This window comes from Amblyomma maculatum, chromosome 11 (assembly GCF_055883805.1).
Source record: "Amblyomma maculatum isolate TAMU_Amacu chromosome 11, ASM5588380v1, whole genome shotgun sequence".
In the NCBI taxonomy this organism is placed as follows: domain Eukaryota; kingdom Metazoa; phylum Arthropoda; class Arachnida; order Ixodida; family Ixodidae; genus Amblyomma; species Amblyomma maculatum.
In genome coordinates, this window is record NC_139354.1 from 76,547,520 (window position 1) to 76,567,326 (window position 19,807).

Below are 19,807 nucleotides of genomic sequence, written 5' to 3' on the forward strand. Positions count from 1 at the left end.
GGAGTACCGCATTCAGCGCCGCCAAAGTCGGCGCTGAGTAATTTAAGGTGGCCGGCGCAGTTGGTTTCCATTGGCGTTGTACGGCAGACATGCCGGCTCTCACTTCCTGTGGTTTTAAGGCAATCTAATGCCTTGAGAGCTACTTCCGAGCACAAATACTGAAGAAAGGACGGCCCCTGTTCTAAAACGGTCATGTTTAGAACGTGAATGGTGTCGACGTCAACGCGAAGTGCACGCCTCTGGCGAGGGAACAACCTCGCGCACGACGTTGAATTTCGCGTTAGTAAACGGCGCTTTCTATTTGTAACGATATTTATTGTCTCAGAGCATCAGAGGGATCAATGATGAAGAATTAGGAAATTATTAAATGAATGGAAAATGTTGGCTGATGTACAGAGAGCTTTTCGTTTACCTATTACGTTCACACCTCATACTTAGGCATTGAAAGTGCAGAAAGAACCTAAGAGGCGATTGATCGTCTGTTGCTTATTTTAGAGCGCAGGTCTTTTGCGCCCGTTCCTGGGTTTCGCGTCGTCGTCGGCGTCGTCGGCCTCGTAACCAGCTCCACCCCCTTTCATTCCTCCAGTTCAAGCCGGTGCTACGGCAACCGGAGCCTCGCAGGCAGAGGGGAGGGGGGGTATACTCGGCGGTGAACGATAGGGGCAGGATCCCGCGCAGCAACCGGAAAACATGAGGAAAAGAAGGTGGGGGGGGGGGGGGAGGAGTCACCGGAGGCAGCGCCAGCAGCGACTGACGGATGCCGCTGCCGCCGCTAACGAGTCAAGACAACGTGACTGCGTAGATCACCGTCGCCGCCCTGCAGAAGGAGGAGGAGCTGGTCCCCTCCTCTTCTTGCGCGGCAGCAAGAGTGCTCTCAAGTTGCCGAAACGCCGGCTCGCTCTCAGCGGATCACGGTGCATCCCGTTCTTAGTCGCTTCACTCGCTGGCGGCGTCAGGGCATCAGTCAGTCGCTGCTATTTGTTCGTCACGCAAGGTTCCTATGGGCCCACGCGCTGCTTCCCACAACTTCCCGATAACTCGATTGCACTTCATTTCTCCGACCCCAAGGGTTATTTCATGACAGCCAAGAACTGTTAGTGGAATGTTTCTTGATGGAATACGTGTGAAAAATTAAAAAAGGTTGTCTGTAATTGTACATACGTGTCTTGCTCGAAATCTTTGCCTCAATCTATCGAAAAGGTAAAACAGCTGATGAGCTGTGCTCAAAGTTTGCATTAGTACGTAACGTAATCGTGGGCAATTATTTTCTGCTTGCTGTTTAATTACAGCCGCAAAATAATTTCCTCGTGGTTTTGCTTTGCAGTTTGATATGATAACGAACACTTTTCGTCGTAGCTCTCAGCTTTCGACAGGGCTACGGAGGTTACAGGAAGGCAGGTGCGGTTCCCGCTAGGGATGTCGTGGCGATTGCAAGCACTGTGCGGTTGCAGCGTGCGTCATCAATGAAAACGGGAGCGTATTTTTTACCTCCGTACCTGAAGCGTATGGAAAGCCGGTGGTCAATGCTGGTACTCAAAGACAAAGCTCCCATAGATGAGGTCGTTACAGTTATTATTTTGACTGTCGCTACTAATGATGGAACGGTGTATCGTCTGGGACTAGAAAATATGGAGCAGCCTAAACAGTCGGTGCAAGAAATGTTTGACTCGGAACTATAGAACGAAGTTCCTTGTACGCGTACATGGTGTCACGTACGTAGTTACACACACCACCTTTCGACTTTTTCAGCAAGTTAACAACCGATAATTAGGCTTATTCAAAGATGTATTTCAAAGTTTTGAACGTATTTTTTCTTTAAGGTTCTGGGTAGACACCGCATTAGAAGTCCTGTTCAGAGAGCCCACAAGAATTTGTTTTTTTTTATTTTTGCTCCGATGTAATGCGGCTGGAATTCCATGCTGCGGTTATGCCACTTTGTTCCTTTCCTGGACGTTACGTCCTTTAAAAGAAGGACAATGTCACTCGATCCTGCACAGCATATACCAGTGCATGCCAAATTTTACACCGCGAGCGCATACTGCCCTAGCGAAAAAACCCTATGAGTCACAATCACCTCATACAGATTTCTCATACTAAATTCATACTAAACGCGTACAAATCTCATATCATCTCATACAAATATCATTCAGTGTTTGAGAAATATATGAGATTGTATGAGATTTGCATGACTTTAGTATGAGGTTATTGTGACTCATACGTTTATTTTTTTGTTTTTTTCGCTAGGGTGAGGGCAGTGCTCCAAACAGCATTCGGCGCCGTTGGAAAGAAGTTTATAGTGTTTCTTCCACTTTACAGGCAATCGTCTTTTTTTAACCCCTTGGCGTCTGTGCGCCATTGACCCCATAAGATAACGAATTTCAGTACATTACTCTCTCAAAACCACTATCCTCTTCTGTCAGCATCTTTACCAGGCTCTCCGCAGCAAGCGGTACGCTTGTGTCCCCTTCGCCATTGTGGCAGTCTTTCTCGCCGACCCTGCGCGTATTTTTATTCTTTTTGCATTCGTAGTAGTCGAATCACCGCACAAGAGCACTGAAGCCCCTATATCAGTAAATCACGCTCCATAGGACAAAAAACGCGAATGCAAAAAGAGACACAGCGGCAGCAACATACATAGCGTCCGCTTCTGGGCCATCACAATGCTTGCTCCCGTCGGCCGCTAAGTGGCGCCATATGTCTCAGCAAACTTCATTGTGGGTTGCCTATATACCTCTAAAACAGCCATCTACGAAACGTCTTATAGAAGAATTGATAGTAGAGGCTATTTCGAAAGGAGAGCAAGAACCTAAAAGGGAACTAAATGTGAGCAAGAACCCTAATGCTTACGTTGTAGGACACCGGATATTACGCTAGTGGGTTTAGAAATGTAGTTCTCAATTTTGATTGTCTGGTAACGGTTGGTTAGACGCTGCTGAACCCATGTTGTTTTGTATTCTACTTTGTAGACAAAAAACTAGTAGTAGTAAGCGTTTGTGAACGACGAGGTAATAAACGTTTGAAAATTCAATGAAATTATTGCCTGTAAAAAGAGACATGTTATAAAACATCCGAGATGTTGCAGTTCGCGAAACACACACCCGCCACGTATACACACGTCAGACAGCAAAATATAAAGGTTCCCAGCGCACTGCAGGCTTAATTTGATATTTCAAACCTAAAAAGCCAGTGCCCTTACCCGGAAGCAATGAGTCAAAAGTATTGTTGTTTATGTTCTTTGCTGCCACTCAGTTCTTAATTCAGCAACAGTTCGCACTAGTACTAAGAGTTCGAAGTACTTTTGCGGTCGAAGAACTTCGGAGGATGCTCCGATACGACGTCAACAGAGCACACGGGGGCTCAGTGGCATATATATAGAGACGAAAAGGAAGAAGTGATCCACTAGGTTGTGTTACATGTACAGCTGCAATAAGGAAAGACACATGTGGTTTAGTGATAAATATTTTATATGATATTTCAGCCCGTAAAAATGATTCAGTACCTATTTCGATCATTTATAGCGTCCGGTGTTTACATATGAGCCAAATTCTCTCCCCGGTCACGTCTGCTCCAACGTCCTGTGGAAGACAGCGGGCACGTGCGAGCCTCTACGTCACCACATACTTACTGACGAAACCAAAAGGCCTAAACAATGCCAGGAAACGGGACCAGGTCTATGACCAAGCAAGAATAGCAAGACCGTTTCTCCTCTGAATAAAATGGTATAATTCGATCATGCCTGAGTGCGCCTCGAGAAGCCTGGATTTAACAGGGATGTCCCATAGTGGAACAAATCGTTCACCTTTACATTAAAAAGCGTTATTCACACAGTATAAACATTTCAAGGATGCACTTTATTCTGCTTAGGTGCATTAATGCAGAAGCATACCGTATTCTATATCATGCCGCCCGGTGAATTTGCCCGACATTACACTAGCGGAGCTTGAAATGTCATCGACCAGATGGCTTCTGTGCATGAAAGGTTTAACTAACTTAAGCGAATGAGCGGCTTAAATGAATCGTCGTAGAGACGACGAGGTTTACTGCACGGCGCGAGAGTGCGCTACAGTTTCACACAACGGGGGGGGGGGGGTGAGCTACAGTGACAGTGTACTGTTTTCGTGCCTAGCCCAAGGAAGCTGACTTTTTTCTCTTGGTGGTGGCACTACTCTTATACCTTAAGTATCACTTCGTGCGTACAGACTGATAACGGGCTCTGTCAGCGCCATCCAAAAGCCAAGAAATGCTTTTTCAGCACAATTATTTTCGCCCCAGCGAAACAATGCAGTAGAAATGCAATATCAACCTCCTATGCCCCAGAAGACTACGCAAAACCCTATCACTGTCTATATGTCCATCAGCCATTCAACCACACCATTACCCCGGCCCACCTCCTAGTTCATGGAGCGCTCAGCTCACTTCGTAGTAGCTGATAGATCCGCTGGTCCTAGTGTGGCAAGCCCGCTTTCAACTCAGCCACTGATTAGATCAGAAAAAATTTATTTCGTCAAATTGCGGATGCAGACGGTCCGCTCTAGATAGCCTCCAGTCCATGGCTGGCGGCGACCTTAGTGGCCCACTCGGTGGCCAAGGCTTGAATGCCCGGGTCCGAGCTGACCAGAACGGCCTCCCATCGCTCAAGAGAAGGAATTTGTACTAGATCTTCCGGTGGAGGTTCTTCTTAACATTGCCATGGTATATGATCATACGTGGCTGTTTCGCCACAGAACCTGCACGCGGGTTAAAGTTCTCCGGGTACATTTTTACTAATAGGTAAGGGCTAAGAAAGGATCTCGTCTGGAGTCTCCTCCAAGCGGTCTCCTGTGCCTTGTCCAACGTTTCGTCATGTGGTGGGAATTTGTGCCTTTGCAATCTGTAATGACTTGTGATATCGTGAAAAGAGGCCAGCCCCTCCTTGGAGTAACCCATGGGTACGAAGGACCCACCGACTCGGTTGACGAAACCTCGAGCCATGTTGTGGGCCACCTCATTTCCCGGATTCCCCGAGTGAGCCGGCACCCATATCACCTCAATTTCTCTGTATGGTTGCTTGGTAAGTTTCAGTATTTTCTGCGCTGCAGTTGAGATTCTGCCCCCTGCAAAGTTACGGACAGCAAATGTAGAATCGGAGAAGATTGTATCCGCGTCGGTGCTAGCTATGGCTAGTTCCGCGGTTTCCGAAAATTTTGTCACTGTCGACCCTGATACCTGCAGCCGCCCGTGCACGTCCACCACCGCCAGTGCGAACGCTCCTGTTGTTGCGTATTCAATCCGGAAATAAAGTGTCTTTCTCAATACTCTCTTTTTTTATTTAAAGCCGAAAGTCTTTTTAGGCTCACGAAATGTCGTGTCACTTGCTAACAACTATTGATAATGAACAAAAGATAGATAGCGATAGTTAATGAATAATTATAAAGCTAATAAATTGATCATAAGATTACTAAAGTAACTACGGAACGAACAATATGTTAGATGACGACTTTTAATAACCGCGATTGGCTGGACATGAGTAAACATGCTTAGCTATGAGTGGTAATGAGTACTATGCCTAAGCATGACTCGGCAAGACGACGGAATGACCAACATGTCAAAATACGACTTTTAATAGCTGCAACTGACTGGAAATGAGTAAACCTGCTTAGCTATGAGTGCTATTAAATACAATGCCTAGGCATGACCCAACATAATACGGAGCGACCAGTATGTCATGCGACGACTTGTAATGGCCCCAACTGACAGGAAATGAGTAAATATACTTGGATATGGGCGGTAACGACAACTAAGACTAGGCATGACACATCATGACGATAAGAGACAAACGATGAGAGGCAATTGATAGGAGAGGAAGGGTGAGCTTTCGCCGTAATTCTCTTGAGACATATCTTAGAGGCCTAATTTTTTCGTTTTCAAATGTAGTGTAGCTACGGTAAATCTGCATTTTATGTGGCCTCCTCTGCAACTGTCGTCTTAGGTTTCAGTCGCTAACAACCGTCGTTAAAGCGCTATTAGCAAGTGGCTATAGTCTAGGATGAATTATAACAACCATTATATTAGACCTGGCCCTTCTTTCTATGTGCTTTATTTTAGCTGGTTTCAATATAGCCGGTGTCTCAGTATAGCCCGCATTGATTTATATCGCTTCACTTCTTATAGGAAGTGTGAGTGTAGCTGCTATTCTTTTAGCTTCTGCCTCAATACAGCAGGTTTTTTACTTATTTTCAGAGACTTCAAACTTACGATGATAAAGGACATGTTTACCGCGAGAACAAGAGTGTCCTATGTCTCAACAATTTACCTGTCTGCGCCGACAGCATCAGCGTCAACTGTGCGAAAGGTCGCAGTCTACAAAAACTACGAGCATACCTCTGCAGGCTTTCAACTGGAGAGCATTAGTCTAACGTCGGCAGACCTTACCCTTGAATCTCCTATCTGAGCCCCGCAACTCTGTGTTTCCAACATCAGCGCCTCAAAATGTTGCGAGCATCATTGTGACAAGTAGAAGTCGGCAAGAGACCAACACTGGGACCTTTCCAGCTCAATTTTAAGCAATGCAGCGTTGAATGGTTATGAAACTGCCTTTGGCAAAAGGTGTAGTTGACCTTTCTCTGACTCCTGGACGTGGCTCAATCACCCGAGGAGTGAGCGGTGCGGTTTTGGAAGGAGTTTATTCCTTTATGACATAGACACTTGCGAAGACATCCCGGAACAATTGAAGAACGCAAACGTTATACTTAATGATAAGAAAGGGGACGCTAAGGACTTTAATATTATAGACCAATCAGCTTACTGTCTGTTGCGTATAAGGTATTTGCTAAGGTAATCGCTAATAGAATCAAGACAACCTTAGACTGTAATCAAGCAAACGATCAAGAAAGGTTTTCGGAAACGGTACTCTGCTGTCGATCAGATCCCTACCATGAACCAGGTGATAGAAAAATGCTTGGAATATAACCAGCCCTTATACATAGCATTCATTGATTACGAAAAAGCATTTGACTCAGTTGAAACCTCGGCGGTGATGCAGGCATTGCGAAATCAGGAAGTAGATGAGCCGTACGTGAAAGTAATGGAAGATATATGTAGTGGCTGCATAGCAACCATAGTTCTGCATAAAGAAAGTAAGAAAATTCCTATAAACAAAAGTTTTAGGCAAGGAGACACGATCTCCCCAGTACTATTCACAGCTTGTTTAGAGGAAGTATTCAGATACTTGGAATGGGAGCAGTTCGGGTTAAGGGTAGATGGAGAATACCTCAGTAATCTGCGATTTGCTGATGACATGTTACCTTCCTAAGTAACTCAGGAGATGAACTGCAAAGAATGATTGGTGACCTAGACAGGGAACGTAGAAAGGTAGATTTGAAAATCAATTTACAGAAGACTAAGGTAATGTTCAACAGCCTCGGTAAGGAACCGCAGGTTACGTTAGGTAGCGAAGCACTGGAAGTAGTAGGCGAATATGTCTACTTAGTACAGGTAGTAACCACAGATCCGGACCATGAAAAGGAAATAACAAGAAGAATAAGATTGGGATAGAGCGCATTTGGCAAGCACTCGCAGATTATGACTAGCAGCTTACCGGTATCGCTCAAGAGGGAAGTATACAACAGTTGCATCTTACCTGTGCTCACCTATGGGGCTGAAACGTGGAGGCTAACCAAGAGGGTTCTACTTAAGTTGAGGACAACCCTGAGGGCTATGGAACAAAAAATGGTAGGGGTAACATTAAGAGATAGGAAGCATGCAGAGTTGGTCAGAGAAATAATTAAAGTTACTGACATTCTAGTGGAAATCAAGAAGAAATGGGCATGGGCAGGACATGTAGCGCGAAGAGAGGATAACCGATGGTCGCGTAGGGTAACAAACTGAATTCCAAGGGAAGGAAAGTGCAGCAAGGGGCGGCAGAAAGTTAGGTTGGCAGATGAAGTTAAGAAGTTTGCAGGAGTCAAGTGGATGCAGCTAGCACAGAACCGGGTTAATTGGAGAAATATGGGAGAGGCCTTCGCCCTGCAGTGGGTATAATCAGGCTGATGATGATGACCGCGAGTGCCACGTGGAATGTAAACTAACTGCGAGGGTGGGAACTGTACAATGACCCTCCTTGCTAGCTATGACACCAAGGCTGCCAGAATCGACCCCTCGTCCGACTTGTCAGCTCACAAATGCTATATCATTAATGACGTTTTTTTTTATTTATTTGCTCAATAAACTCAGAAGGGCGGAGCGTAAGAGGATTCTCGCCCAGCTCCCACCATCTCCATTGGATTACGTTCCAAGTGACACTTTTGGTAATACAGGACTTACTACATGCACCGCTATCGACGAGGGTGCCGTCAGTGAACACTCTTGAGGATGAGGCACGTAGCATAAATGCATCCTAAAACCGACCAGAGCTTAACCCTAGCTGTGGCGAGCGTCTAATGCGAAATGCGGAGGGCTTGCATTCGGATACCCCTGGCGCCATTAGTGATATTTTTTTTTCTAATTTCAACTAGTTACGTCCTTGGCAACCGCACCCTGTGAGAACGGTCAACGCATGAAACCTCCATTTCTCTTCCCTAGATTACAATGGCTATTCGCTCCCTTGGTATGTATAATAAAGCATGAGGGATATGTAATAAAAAAGTGAACAATTTGTAGGGGTGAACGAATTCTAAAGCAGTGCTGTTCACTAAGTTGGGAACTAAAATTGGAATGGAACCCACGTTACATTGTCGTTATTAGTATACAAATAAATTTTTTCACATAGCGCTTGGAGCTTTCATAATTACAGTGTAATTATTTTATTTACCTCACGGACATTAAAATAGTCATCACCGAATCCGTGAATTTTGTTCTTCATAATTTATGGAAGGTCAATAAAATAAATACAAAACCTACCTGTACATATTGTGGACACAATCATTGTCGCGATATTACCGCACGAATGCGTTTCAAGAGCGAAGTCGAAAGAGTAAAATTCGCAAAAAGAATGTCGAACAAAGATTTCTGGATAGCACGCACTCAATGCTGAAGATTGATAATGCTTTAAGGTGATTAAGCTGGTGAAGCGCGAATGCTCTACGGATTTTATGTTTTATAGGGAGGTTTTCGACACGCATTGATATTGTTTGTCTTGGTATTATATTCGCTGTGTGCGTTTTCGTATTCGACTTAGGCTGTCGTGATTCAAGCAGCGTCTGGGCTCAGTAATCACCGAAACGTGAGTTAGGAAGCCGAAAACTAGCGATACAATTATTATCGATCGACTAGTTTTCCTACAAACGTACTAGCCTATCTGTGTATGTGCCACTAAACAGCATGACATGAACCTGGATGCCGTACTACAAACGAATGAGTCAAAATTTTGAAACAAATACAAGGAAAGATGCCACTACAGAGGGTATTCACTCACGCGCTGTGCGCGGTGCATTGTGGGTAATTTAGGCGCAGTTGGCCCTTTTTGTGTCCCCGGAACAAACAGGGCGAACGTACGTATCAAGTGATGTCATGCTGTTCTACAAGCAGTGGCACCCGCAGCTATATGTTGTTTATTGAGCTATCATAGAATTTAATAGACGCGTGCACAGTGTAAACAACGGAAGCTGAAGAGCTGCGCGAAAGACCTCGGCACATTAAGGTTCCGGAAGTACACACGAACAACTCCACCCGAACGAAACACTTCTCCGAGATGCGACGCCACGTATGGCTGGCACGGCACAACCGCACAATTATCATGGAATATGAGAAATATATGTCAAAATGGGCTGGACTGGAATCTTCCGAATGTGCCCTAGCAGCCAGCTCTTGTCATTATCTATGCACGACTGTTCTTCACGCACTCGGAAGACACATTCCCGGTAAAAGAGCAGTGCGGCAATGTATCGCTTGCAGTCATGCGCATGCATTCAGCGCGCCGCCAACACCTCCTCGTCGTGTTTTGTTGCAATAAAATCCTTCAAGGAGGAATCGCTAAACTCTGTGTTGCCGTACTTGCCTCATTCAATCAGAAGAAGTCGGATGTTCGCATCTTCTGTGTCGGTTGCTAATCAAAGCAGACCGCATGCAGATTCGGCGATGGAACGTATAGCGGGCAGAGTTGTTTTGCAGAAGGTTTGAAGAGCTTTATAAACAAATTTATCTCTAATAATAAATCAAGTTTAGCTTGGCCAAACTGCGCTGTATGTCAAAAGTTTTGTAGCAAAAAGTTATTTCGAGCCCGGAAGGCAACGAGGTGGCGCTACCGGTGTCATCGCTGTGGCGTGTGGCAGCGGTTTCTTTTGCTTCCTTACCGCCACAGACGATGAAAAAATCCGACTTCTTCTGATCGATTGAGGCAAGTACATCAAACAAGTTTAGTATAAAAGATACTGACTACTAAACGACATTTCTATGCTGAATATCAGCTACAAAAGCTCAGCGGTTTAGTTGGTATAAACGTTGGACGGCACAAAGAGAGAGTTCGTCTGCTTCAACCGCGGCTCTTAACCCAGCCGCTTGTAACGTAGTTGCGTTCTTCGAGTGGTCAGTAGGCTTGCGATTGGTATCTTGTGATGAAGCTCGTCTGCAGGACAAGGAATTCATGAATGTCGCACATATTTATGCGTGGGCACAGGCCGACGCTTGCCGTGCAGTTGCGCATATCGACTGCACACGGGTTGGTACCAAAGTTATGTTTCGTACAGGTCTCCGTCCGCATCGCGCACACTTTGCAGATAAATGCAACTGTCACTCATGATACCGATTGAGTTTTCATAACAACGGTGCTGGCATGAGGCAGAGTGACAGAGCAAACGGACGCGCACAAAGAGCTAACCTAACCGCCGCCCCGTACTAGTACTAGTCAAAACAGGACGCAAAGCTGGCGTCGGCTGCATACTGACGTCAGCTGTGACGTCATGTGAATACCCCCTATATGGACATACTGCAGTGAAGAGTGTTTTATTTCATTGTATTTCCTTAAAGTCCCCAGTAAGCTTTGTTACATAAGGGGTGAGAAGCGTTTTAAGAACAGTGTTGCAGTACATATTTTTTACACCTTTAACGAAGTTGGATGTGCGAGGGCTAACAGTTATGTCACTTCGAAAGCCGTTTCAGTCTGTAGCTCCGTGTAGAAAAAAGAATTCTAAAGGCAACGTGCATGACAGAGGAGAGGTGATAAGCGTGAAGCGTGCTGGAGGAAGACTATATGGTGCATTGTGAATTGAGATGTTAAATATTTTATGGAGTAAAGAAAGGCTTGAAGTGTGATGGCGAGGTGATAGCGATGACAAAAAGGAAGCAATTTTTAACGTTTAGACGCTGACGTTGTTAGAATTGAATGTGTGGATGAACCTGCCAGCGCAATTTTGAACTGATTCAAGATAATAATTAAGGCCAGCTTGATGAGAATTTCAAACGGGCCATTTGTATACTAGTTTGTACCTGACTTCTGTCTTATAGGCTAACTTTTTGAGGTTGCAGCATCCTAATGTTTTATTGGCCGAAAGTATTGTGTTTCATGCAAACTCCTAGAGAGATCATGCGAAAGTGCTAACGCCTAAAAGCTTACACAACTTAACTGAATGCACGCGTGAGTATATTAGACAAACGACATGCATGGCACTGCATCAGAGGCAGTCCTTCCGGTTGAAGCTGCGTATGTTTTATGAGATTCATCATCATCATCAGCCTGAGTATACCCACTGCAGGGCGAAGGCCTCTCCCATATTTCTCCACTTAACCCGATTCTGTGCCAGCTGCATCCACCTGACCCCCGCGAACCTCTTAATTTCATCCGCCCACCTAACTTTCTGCCGCCCCCTGCTACGCTTTCCCTCCCTTGGAATTCAGTTTGTTACCCTCAGTGACCATCGGTTATCCTCTCTTCGCACTACACGTCCTGCCCATGTCCATTTCTTCTTCTTAATTTCCACTAGAATGCCGATAACTTGAGTTATTTCTCTGACCCACTCTGCACGCTTTCTATCTCTTAATTATGAGATTATGACGTCATATTTTTTGCAACATTAGACTGCTAGATGCACGTTCTGGACCGTCTTTCGGGCACAGAAGCAACGGCGATCACCTTTTTCCTATTATGACATTTTACATATTGCCTGTAAAATAGCCGTCTGCATTTTTCATACCAGATAATTCTAACTTTAGCGGGCTGTAATAGCTGTAATTCAAAACGAGCTCTCAAGGTTTAGGAAACATTCATTCTATAATATTGTAGAAAACTAAAACCTTTCAGCCAGTCTGATGAATTGCACTAGACATAGGGCAGAAGGTACCTTGCTACGCGAATTGAAGAAAACATTTGCAATATTCGCAGGGTTGGTTTCATGATCGGCATTCGTAGTGCAATATGTCTTACTATTTCTCAAACTAGGAACTTAATCCAGTGGTTGCTGAAAAGACTGTTACGCTGACGTAAGACGGTTAAGAGTGATAGGAAGGATTTTGATTACACTATAAATGCTTTGAACGTCTACAACGATTCTGGGCATGTGAATGTAGTCTTAGGTTTTTGTTGGAGGACGAATAACACAAGGCACGCGAGACGGTTTTAATTAAAAAAAAATAATAGGATGGATTGAAGAAGGATGCGCATGAAGAAAATTGCATGGTGAAATTTTAAGTATAGTGTCTCCATAACTTGATCCCATAACTATCTGGGAAACTTCCTCAGCCTTTATTTGAGTACATCTAGCAGTTCCAAAAGCATCGCCATTTTCCCTCGCGATGGCATTACTTATTATATACCGCAGTATTTTTTGGCACAAAATGGGAGTCTGACGACTGCTTCATTCACAACTGCAAAAGGCGTATTAGAAGGAAAACTTCAGCCCATTGCATTACAACTACAGACAGCTTACTTTTAATATTTCTTTTAATTCGTTTATTGCTTACGTGTCAATTTCCAACTATCTAAGCGGAAGCAATTCCGAGAATACGCTTGACTTGTTTTTCAACACTTTAAATAGTACCTTTAATAGGCCATTGCACTTCCTTTTTTTCCACCTGCAAAAAGCACCAACGTGTTTTCTTTCCTCTCCTTTGCATCCTTTTTTTTTTCATTTCTCAGCTCGGAAAGTACATAAGCCTATGTTGGGTATCTGGCACTTTGAGTAGCCCATTAACTTCTTTTCGGCCAAAGCAGTTATGGCTACTTCTAATATACTGCTGGCTCTTCTTAATGTGGTTACCGTCGTAGTTTTCTTTGACTTGCCAACACTTACTGTTTACAATACTTTGTTCATCGACAAAGAATATGACTACATCATAGGTGAGCGCTGAAATTTATGCTTTCTTGTATTCCTGAAGTGGCAGTTGTTTTGTGCTGCTGCACACAAATACGAATTTTATTATTTATTTAGGGTTCGTTGCTCTTGGTACAAATCGCTTTTTTTTTCAATAATCAGTCGTATGGCATAGTATCTGAGATTTAACATCTTAAAGCGTGTTAAATTTACAAGGACACCACAATAAGGTGCTCTGGAATACCTTCGGCAACGTGGAGGTATTTATTGTACCCACAAATCACGCAGTATACAGGGGCTTTTTTGTTTCGCCAGCATCAAATTACATCTTCCGAGGCCGGGATCGGGCTCGCTTCCCACAGCTCAGCAGCCGAGCGCTCTAACCATTGGGCCGCCAAGGGAGACCAGCAATAGGCGTCTACTATACCTCTTACACGGCATAGTAACTAATCTTATTAAATCCATACCCACCTCGTTTTGAAACACCATTCTGGAAGAACCAGCGCTTTTAAAACATCAGCGCTGCCACGTGCAATCATTTGTGGGAATGGTCTTCCACACAGCACTGTTCACACGTCTGCATCCATTATGAGAAAACAAATATAAGCAGCAATTTATTTTGAACTTGTCTTTACAGTTTATTTTTCTGTTCATTATTTAACAATGCATTACGATGTTCAATAACAATATTTTGTTTGCTTTTCTTCTCGCCCTAGTTTCCAACCTAATCAGACTCACACAACACTGTAGTCGTAGCTTTCTTGATATTTCAATAAAAGATAGGATACCTACTGAATTCTCACATAACCAAATAAGAAATGCATCGCTACACATCTTTACTGCAAAACAAATAAAGGTATTTTATTATAATATCTTTGCGACCGTTCGACTATGTAAGTTTGCAATTTTGAGCCTCTATTTTTATAGATGCACTGGTATTGGTGACGGGTATTGGTGCCATCTGAAGAGCGTGAACTGCGTTGCGCTTGCCTTCATACCACCGCCGAGCGCATTCATATGCTTTGCGCCAGGTTGAATAATACACAGATTGTAGTCATTCTGCACACGCCATGGTAGAGAGCATGCATGGATAATGTTCGCTTTGCGGTATATGCGGGCACAGTATACCAGTCCTACCAGCTCTATTGTGACAGACTATTCAATGCAGCGTGTCTTTCGTTTTGGTGCATTTCAAGCTTTGTTTATAATTTTTGGGAGGCAAAGTGAATCTCAGTGCAAGATCATTAGGTTCTCAGCGTCATCTTTAAAGAGCGTACCATGCCAGAAACTTACTGAAATCTAGTGATAGTTTGATATAACTAATGGTCGTCATTTCTCAAGCTACCGTGACGGCAAGGACCCAGCCCTCGCAAGACCATCCCGGTCAATTCGCCCAGTCGTCGTAGCGAACGTTGTATTAGATGCAATGAAGTCCACCAGGTCCAGAAGCTCACTCGAGATGGCTTTTGTGCACAACTGGAGTTCTGGCTGCAACTGAGCTTTCCTCCGTGCGAGTACAGTAATTTACCTAGGAGGCTAGACCATACGGCTAGCAGCGAGGTTCACCCCCTTTATGAGCAGGAACATGAGTAGTTTCTTTGACAAGATAGTACACCGTCTCAGATCAAGAACCCTGCTCATACCTACGAATGTTTGACAGCAATAGACTGCAGGTTTTCAGCGATTCCGGCAAATTCCGACATTTTCCGCTGTTGAAGCTGTACCTACCTACCAAACATAAGCTACCTGGCAATCGGTGTTTGTGACGTTTCGACATGAACTAAGGCTCCCCCTTCTCCCCTTGTTCAGTGCTGTTTCATAGCATTATAGTCAGCGCCCACCCTGGTATCTACGCCTCGTGCCAAAATATAAACAAACAAAACAGATACAGCTAACACAAATTTGTTGCATGACAGACAATTAGCTGTTCTATACTTATATTTTGGCCCGAGGCGTAGATACCAGAGTGGGCCCAGACAATAATGCTATGAAAGAGCACTGAACAAGGGGGGAAGGGGGGAGCTTCAGTTCATGTAGAAACGTTGGCTCGGCTTGCGAACTGAGGCTCCCCCTCAACCCTTGTTCAGTGATTCTTCATACTGTGCGGCCATCTTATTTCTCTCTTTCTGCTCTGGCAATACTTATTTAGATGTTATTGACTAAGCTAGATTGAAATATCTACCCGGTCCACCATTAAACAATTTTTTTTCTCTAAGAACGAAGAGTTAGTGGCAGAAGTTAAAAGACTCTCTAAGTGGCAGCCATGATCTACTTAAAAGTTCAAGCAGTGATTGGATCCTCGTGTAGCTCCAAGGTAGATGTTGACTGAAAGCAAAGCTTCCACAGGCACCCACACGTTCAAACCATGAAAGCTCATGGGTTCCCAGCGCCCCCGAGCGGATGCGGGGTTCCAATTCATCACCTCCAAAGTCGTAAACGCTGCGCATGCTATTGGCGCAAACTAAGAAGCGGCATTTTATTCTATCGGTCTTTACGCATTTACAAGCATCACCTTTCAGAGTGGGCTTTCAATGCCAGCAAATCATTTCTATCTAAATTTACTAGTTTTATGTTTTGCATGAACTTCGCAATTTAACAAACATGAGAGGCAATGAAGACTGCAGAGAAAAGAAGCACACCAGAAACATGTTCTTGAGTGCAGTCTCAGCATAACCTCTATTAAAAAATTACAAAGAAATATTTTGCCACAAAACAGCCCTTTGTGACACCGATAAAGTGCTACGTAACCACACAGTTCCCAACAGACTGGAAACAAGTATGGCTTGTATTAGTTGTTTATTATATTGTTGCGTGGTGGGATATGGCGAGCGATGTAATACGGCGACACAACAGAAACAGAGCTGCGTGATGACATGATGATTAAATATACTTTAATGGCCAGCTTGCCTGTGCTAGCTCTCCGCCCCGCGCCAATATCCGCTTCGTCGTCTTCGTAACATTCCCCGAGGCAACCGCGCGATCTTTCCGATTGATTGCTTGTAATCCAATGCATGATGTGACAAATGAACACAGGGTGAGGACTCGCAGATGAAATGATTGGCAAGACAATGAATGCGGAGATGGGATGAATGCTTGCCCCAGAGCATCCGGTCCAATGTTCAATGAATGCGGAGATGGGATGAATGCTTGCCCCAGAGCATCCGGTCCAATGTTCACCGTTTGCCGAAGGCCAAGTCTCATGGACACACCGAACGGCTTGAGCGGGGGGCTGTCTTCGCTCGAGTGGTCGTGAGGTCTCTTCTTCGTGGGGTTGGTCGGGTCGGCTTGAACGAGGCTGGGGAGAGCGTCTGGTCAGGTCAGCAGAAACGGCTGGGCCAAAGCTGGGCGGCGATCTCCACAGGCTTTCGGCCGATGGATCCAACGTGCGGTTGGCATCGACAGTGCAAGGCGAAGATGGGGATGTACCGCACCTCCGACCAAATGTTGCGTGGTGGCATATGGCAAGCGATGGAACATGACGACACAACAGAAACAGAGCGACGTGATGACACGATGGTGAAATATACTTCAATGGCCGGCGGGCCTAGCGCGAGCTCTCCGCCCCGTGCCACTGCCTACTTTGTCGTCTTCGTAACAATATAAACCCTCTCACAAAATTGTCATGCCAAAAAATGCATGACAATGCCAGCACTGAACTTTATATATCAGCGACGAATGTTCACATGTAAAGCGACTACACAGACGAGTACTCACGTGTGAAACTGCAGCGGGAAAGGATGTGGTGCGACACGGACACTCTCATGATGCTCAATGGTGCTTCGCTTCCTCGCATGCCTCGATATGAATTACAAGAAGCGCCAAGCGCTTCGAAAGCAACGAGAATCTGGTCACAATGGCACCAGAAGTCTTGGCGCTGGCCGCCGCTAACCACAAAACGACAGACTAACCAAGCTTGGAAGACGCGTGGAAATAATCATTCAAAACACCGACTTCGAATCAACTAGCGTGCAAGAGCAAAACTTTGCAGCCGGTCTTTATTGATGGGGGCCAGTAAACTATCCACCATCCCCGGGAGCGCACGTTTAGACAAAAGGGCGGCAGCAATACGAAAGAGCTTGAATACCTTTTTCGCAACCACCTGCTACTGCATGCGACCAAAACCGGCAACCATAACTATGAAGCATCTGTGCTAATTCAAACACTTTCATCAACAGAGGACTCAAAATGCAGGTTGGACTAAACTTTAAACGTCAAACACAATGCTAGCCGTAGAGCAGTTTACACGATTCGTGAAACAATGTATCTTGTATTTATTCTTGCTGTAAACGTTTTGTTGAATATTTTAAAGGTTTAATGACTTATTTTTATCAGTGTTCAGGCTCGTAAGTTGGTCGCGCATCAGTTTCTCTACACTGCTTTTCTTCCCTCCTCTTGCCACAATTTTAAAACGGCGTTTTATGACCTTTGCACACATTCGCCTTTTGCGCGACTTGTCTACATTAAGAAACGCCGCATACGCGGGGCCAGTAGTTAAGCAAATAAAGCTAATTCACCGGTCGTGCCTTTCTTTTTTATGGCTTCTTATGACATACTTGTACAAAACGTGTATTGGCATGTCAGTGGTTGTACGTTTGTCTTTCCTTTTATTTTGCAGTGCAGTAGCTAACGGATCTGATGCGCTCTAATTGTTGTGTGCTAGGCCGCCATTCATTTTCTTTCTCAATACCTCCCGCGTATGGAATTAATTTAACAATAAAAGAAGCTTAGAAATTGTACTTCTCTGTGCCTTTACCGTCCCCTGCGAAATAAAGCGGAGAAGGACAGGAAATAAAACAGAGGCGATGGGCCTCGGAACCAGGGTGATTGAACGTAGACGCAGGAAGCGGAAATCAATTTTCGAAGTACGTGGTATATATAAACACAGCCACAGGCCTGATGAAACTAAATCAATCCACTATAGCTTACTTTATGGCACAATGATAATGAACTCGAAAAGTGTTTTCAAATGTGCGATTTTGTGAGAAATACAATATTGAACTTCATTCTAGTCGAACAATGAATTTAATAAAATGGCATGTATGTGGTCTTAAATTCCTTAAAGTAGCTTCCGCTCATGCCTCACAAAAAATTTAAACGTTAATAGGCTTGGGCTATACGGTCGGCCAGTTGCATAGCAGCAAAACCAACGTTTCTTTTTTTAAATGTTGTTACAGTGAAGGCCTTCACGACAAAGCAGGATGTCAGAGAAATCTTGTCCGCTGTCATTAGTCGTAGCTCTGCGCACCCTCAAAATACACGTCGTCTTTCTCCGTAGCGCATTGCACCTCATCGTCTTTGCGGCCACTGAGAACTTCCACCTGCGCAGACGAATCCCACCGGGCGAGTTAAGGAGTCTCGCAGAAGTAGCAGCACTGCAAACGCACAACGCAGGAATGTCCAGTCTTTCAAACAGTGACCTGTGGCAGTGAGGCGTGCAAACTCGCACGTTACATCATTGATGTAGCTTAAAACGACGTAAGGGCCATGACAGTGCTTCAGGTAAAGGCCACTCCACCGTAGCAGCCGCTAAAACCAGACCGCAACTTTTGGAATGTAGCCTGACGGGCCGACGACGCTCATTACAGCCTTCCTTGATGCGTTGTGGAGAAGTAATTGTCTACAAGTAAGCCATGCGCCAAGCTTCTCCAGCGAGGTACGGAGTCTAGCAACGCAGGGATCACCGCTTACTAAAAACAACAAGACGGTGCCCAGGGTGCAGCGGGGCAGATAGGCGTGCAAAAGAAATAAAGGGCTGTAGCCCGTAGTTTTATTCGTCCAGTATTAAAGCGAACATAACAGAAGGCAGAATGATGTCTTAGTTCTTATGATATGCGGCCACGTACAGGTGCGGCCATAGGTACTGGAGCGCGCTTTTGCTTCAATGTACAATCACATCTTCTCTATTGGAAATAAAAAAATCATTCTTGTCTGAGCGAAAGCGCACTTGCGTGCACTGCCAGCTGCACATATCACGACTGCCATGTTTAATTTAATTGTACAACGCGTGATCAATCGCACAAGAAATTAGTGTTCTATTTTTAGTTGTTTTCGCACCGGTAGATTGAAATCATCTTAGACAATGTCTTGTTTATGCACTCAGTTAAGCCATATTTTTTTGTGGGTGATAGGGCGTAAAGTGGCAAAGCTTAGTGGCCCACAGACCCATTAGCACCCCGACAACATCATCAGTGAACGGACCGCTACGGTCACTTAATATGACCCGTGGCAGTACATGGTGTATGAAGACACAACAGAGCAGAAACAGGGACGCTTAATAAGCTGTCGCTCATAGGATAGCGGCCTTTTCGCAGAACCGAGTAATGTAATCGGCGCAAACGACTACCCAGCCGTTGCCAAAGCAAGACTTTAAGAAGGTCCCGCAGGGCAATGCCGACTTGCTGTAAAGGCACCCTAGGCTTTAGTGCAGGATGCAACAATCCAGCTGGACTGACTTTTGGGTGTTTGTGGCGCTAGCACTGCGTGTAGCTGATTATGTACCTCTCGATGGTAGATCACACTTTAGGCCAGTGTAATCCTCCTTTGACATGGCGAAGCATTTGAACCAATCCCAGATGACCGACACGGGA